The sequence below is a fragment of the Gavialis gangeticus genome, unplaced genomic scaffold, assembly GCF_001723915.1.
Source record: "Gavialis gangeticus isolate Ggan-Ray unplaced genomic scaffold, GavGan_comp1, whole genome shotgun sequence".
NCBI classification, from domain to species: Eukaryota; Metazoa; Chordata; order Crocodylia; family Gavialidae; genus Gavialis; species Gavialis gangeticus.
Genome location: NW_017729017.1, coordinates 12,285,704 through 12,290,841, shown reverse-complemented (window position 1 = coordinate 12,290,841; position 5,138 = coordinate 12,285,704).

The following is a 5,138-nucleotide window of genomic DNA, read 5'->3' as shown; positions in this document are numbered from 1 at the left end:
GGGGAATGTGCTAGGGTGTGAGGTGCTAAACACAGGTTTGCCCAAAGCACCATTTTCCCTAAGGTCGGCTCTGCTTGCATTGCAAAGTTCTGTGGTCTATAGCAGGGTTGTCCAACTTATGATTGTGTGGGAGCCACAGCACCCCCCAGCCACATGCCATGCAGGCCTCATACTCCCCAGGCTGCATGCCATGGGGGCTGCATGCTGTGCTTCACTGCGCAGCCCGGCTGCCTCTCCTCACTGTGCCAGCACCTGTCCACCCTATATGCCACATCATGTGCCCTGCACCCTCCCCCACAGTCACCTCCCTGTTGTACTCTGCCAGGGCCCCTGCACTACATTACACATGTGATGGACTTACTGATAACAGCCCTGGGCATCTGGGCTTGGAAAATCTTCGGTGTGATTGGTGGAGCCCGTCTACCAGTCAGGTAATGGCAGGGAGGAGCTTGCCCCACCTCTTGTAAGTCGGAGAGCCCTGGACCTGGTTTAAGACTGTACTCTGCATGTCTGGCAAAACTTCAGGGGGTGGAGCCTCTGAAGAGAAGAATAAAAGGAGCTTCATACCCAGCACATGACAGACCATATCAGGGGATGGAGAAGGGAGTGGGGCAGAAGAAGAGCTGGGAAGAGCTGCCCAGCAGGTGGAGCCAGCACCCAGAAGAGCCCCGAAGACTCCTGTCAGTCCAACGCTCCAGCCACAGTCAGCGCGCAGTGCGGCACACAAGGCCCAGACTCTGGGAGCCACTTGAGGCGGCTCATGTCTGCAACCCTGGCAGGCAGCCAGGAGCATGGTGCATGGAGCCAGGACCCTAGGAGCTATTTGAGGCAGCTCGGGTCACAACCCCTGGCTTGAGGCCAGGGCTTCAGTGCATGAGCAGTTTACAGTGTGGACTGGGTCCCTGGGAGCTACACAGGGCAGCTCAGGTCCCCAAACTTCTGGCAAGCGACCAGGTTTTTTCGGTGCATGGATGGTGCATGGCAGGTCTGAGGCCCTGGGAGCCTTTTGAGATGGTTCAGGCCTCCAACCCTGGTAAGCAACCAGGCCTCGGTGCAGGCTTCGCTGCGCAATGGGTCCCCAGTGAACCAAGACCCGTGGAGCTGCTTGAGGTAACTCAGGTCTGCTGCTGCTGACACAGGGCCAGCAACTTGGTGCAGAAGACGCTTCACGAAGGGTCCAGGAGCAGGCTGAGCCCTGGTGCTGCACGAGGCAGCCCTGGCCTCCAACCCCTACCAGAAGGTTGAACCCTCCAGTGTACATGAAGGTGCCCAGGCCCCAGTGGGCGGCAGTCCAGGGGGAGTCATTAGCCCCGGAGGCCTTGCAAGCGAGGAGCAACTGACCAAGGGGATGCTGTGAGTTACTTAGGGAAAAGGGTCTTTTCCACAGGGGAGGGAACACCCAGCAAGGCCCTCCCAGGGCTGCCTGGGGCCCTGGGGCTTAAGGAGTTAAGTTTAGTCTGAGGCTGATATATCCTATATTTTCTGAGAGCGCCCTTACATTTTGTAATATTGTGTCTTATATTTTGTGTAATTATTTGTGTATTGGTAGTTTAATACAGACTATAACCCTACCTTGGGGATCCTCTGGGACCCCCTTGCTATCACCTACTTGTGTTTACCTGTTACTTACCTGAAAATAAGTTTTATAGATTTATAGTTACATATAACTGAATATATACTGTTAAATATCTATCTATCTATCTATCTATCTATCTATCTATCTATGTTTATATTTGTCTATTTTTTATTCATTTATGTAAATAATAATACATTTGTATATGGTTGAGTTCCAGATTGTCCTGGCCTGGCTCCTTTGGGACAGAGGGAAACTGAGTAGCCTGCAGTTTCATCCACAGCACACCTGCCAGCTAACAATCCTCTTCAACTGGAAAAGGGGGTACATACCCGTGTACACCTGGGCTACACACAGGGTCCCCATGTCCCCCAGGCTGCGTGGCTCCCCACACTGCAGACCATCACACTGTCCTACCCTGCCTCCAGTGTGAGGGCAGGCAGTGCAACCTGGTGTGGGAGGGGAGCCTGGAGACTCTGGCAACAGCTGGGACAGTGGTGGGGGGAGGGGAAGGAGGGGCTATAGGTTAACCCCTTGAGGGCCAGATGTGTCCTGCAGGCCTCTAGTTGGCAGCCCTGGTCTATAGGAAATGAACTGCCTGTGTTTTCTTTTTGTTTTTTCTTCCTAGTCAGATAATTGTTGCTTTTTAGGCTTCACTAAAATAATGCCTTACACACTCTTTGGTTGTGAGCAAGATTGTTTATGTCTTGTGTGTGGAAGTGAATGCCACTCACACACGGGGATGAGCCTGCAAAATGAGTGAGTGCTTATCAAAATAAGAAATACATGCTAATATATACACATGCACACACCTCTACACAGTTACTAGTCCTCACACGCAGGCAGGTGTAAATGGACAGAACCTGATAATCAGGGTAATGCCCATGTTTAAATAAAATGCATTTACTTATTGCCAGTTGTGAAGTTCAGCCATTGTGTCCTGTAGGCCAGAGATGGCTGGGTGGAACTTCCTAGCCATTCAATCCATCTCCCAAACAATCCCATCTAAGCTTCCCCACTGGCTTCTTTATTCCGTCTAGCTTGTTTCCCAAGCAAACAGATCCCACCACTTTGTATGGGATAGCAACATCTTCCTGCCATCTGGCCCAATCACTTGTGTGGCTCAGACTGTGAGATCTGAGCATTTCTGGGGTTGGGAGGAGGGCTAGTTTGGGCATGTCCATGGGGGCAGGGGGTAGTTTGCTTTGGTGCTGTCCTGTGGTTACATGCAGTGTGCAAAGGGTTAAGCATTGGAAGGTGCTACTCTGCCTAGTGCTTGCAGCTGGCTATTCAGTATAGCTCAACTCATTCCTGACTGCTCCAGTCACTTCTGGAGGTGGGAGGGGGCAGTATGAATTCATCTTGAACATAGATGATTTTCTCCAGGTGCCTAGCTCTCAGGTGTTCTTCATTCTGGTTCTCTTCCTGTACAGTGGAGTCTGTCAGGACCACTGCCATGCAAGTGAATGTAGAAGCAGGGTGTGTGAAAGAGTCTGGCCTAGCAAGACAGGTGGTGTTAGCAGATATTCTACAACATGTCCTACAGATCACTCCCCCAGAACTAGATACTGTCCCACCCAGAAATGTTGTCTGAGGGGTGCACCAAGGTGTGATGCACTGGCCTTCCTAGGAAGATATAGCTTTTTTGGTATCTTGGAATAGTTCCCTTCCTGCCTGTGGGTCCGCAGGCTGAAGGCCTGGTGCCAGAGATACTGCTACATAGGAAGGAGGCTGCCACTTCTCCAGAGGTGCCAGTTCACAGGTGGGTCCTTATGTCCTGTTCAGATGGAAGCTCCAGATTCCTGGTCCTTTCTGGCAAGGAGGGAGGCGTAATCCCAGCACACAGGCCCTGCAAGTCTGACTGTTATGTCTGGTGCCCCTACTCTGCTAAGTCTGACTGTATTTGTCTCTGGTGCCCCTACTCTGCTTAGATACCAGAAAGTGCTGTCATGGGACCAACTGCTATCATACACACTCAACTGCAAAGCATGTCACGTTGATCAATGGCAGCTCTTAGGGCAAGATGCTATTTCACTTTCCATCTTTTTATACTTAGTTGGATAACTGCCGATTTTGTTCCTTAGGCACAGCTTGAGATCCTATTCCCCATGCAGTGTGGACTTGTGAGCATTCACAGAGACTGTATGTGAGGCCATGCCCTGGCCAAATGTGTATGTGGCTGCATACACACATACCTGAGCATAACTACTGAAACTAGTTCAGAAAAAATGAGGGAATGAAGAGCCCCTCCTGGGTTATAGCCTAATGGTTAGCACACTTGCTGAAGAAGTGGAACCCCAGGTTCTAAAATTTCCCTCTCCCCACAGTGGGTTTGGACCTGCTTTTTCCACCTTCACAACCCACGGCTTTAGCCACCAGGCCACAGGTTTAGTGGTACCCAAGCCCTCCTTCAGCATTCCTTCTGAAGCTGAGCCACTGGATAGGATGGATGGAAACAAGTGGAGAAGTTTGTGTCCCATTGGGAGCAAGGTCCATGGCTAAAAACCAGGGGCCCTTCCCTTCCATATCAGCCTCCACCTCACCCTTGAATTTGTTCATTCTCTCCTGGCCCTCTTTGGACTGCCCATGGGAGCAGCTTCAAGAAGAGTGCTGGAGAAGAACTTCTACACATGATGCTACACTGCTGTAGCAACGTGCTACAACAACATAGTGTCCACGGGTATCTACATATGACCAGCAGCTGTTTTGCCATAGTGACACACTCCCCCAGTATAGCACACGCTATGGCAAAGTAGCTGCTAAAAATAACGCATGTGTTGCATGTACGTGCTATTACTGTGCTATGATTTAGTACTTCCAAAAGGAAGAACTAAATCATGGCACAGTAACAACATCGTCATAGTGACATGTGTAGATGTGCCCAGTAATGCCTTACCTATGTCCTAGTGGTTAAAACATTATGCTGGGAAGTGGGAGCTACAGGTTCAAACCCCTTCTGTGTGGGGCAGGGTAGGGTAGACCCAAAACCTGTATCTCCTACTTCCTGGATAAATGCTTTAGCTATTGAGGTAAAATAAGGGAGTCTCCTCCTCCATCTAGCGCCTCCAAATCATGGGTATTTATGTAGCTACAATTTCAGGACTTGTGCTCAGCCCTGGATACATGTATGAAACTACATACCTGCCCAGCAAGTGTAACCTACTGCACGCTTGTGTGTCCAAACTATACATGAAATTGGATTACATAAGGGTGACAAAAGGGTGGCTTCACAGCTAGAAAGGTGACATTTGGTGGGTGATGTGCTGGGTCAGCAAAGATAATTCATTCTTGCAAATTTGAGTGTTGGGAAATAGGGAAAAGGAACAGCCAGCAAGGCTAGTCAGAAAGCAGAAGCCAGCACCTTCTTACTGCTGTGCTCCCGGGTTTTTAATAGAACTTTCCTAACCAATGCTTTCCCCATGCCACCTACCACTCACTCTACCTTCCCAACATGCCCCCTTCCACTACCAAATCCCTGCCTCTGCTGTCATTACCCTGTCAACCTCTAACCCATACCCTTTCTGCTTCCTGCCCATGCAGTGCCCTGCACCCAGACCTCAGCTAA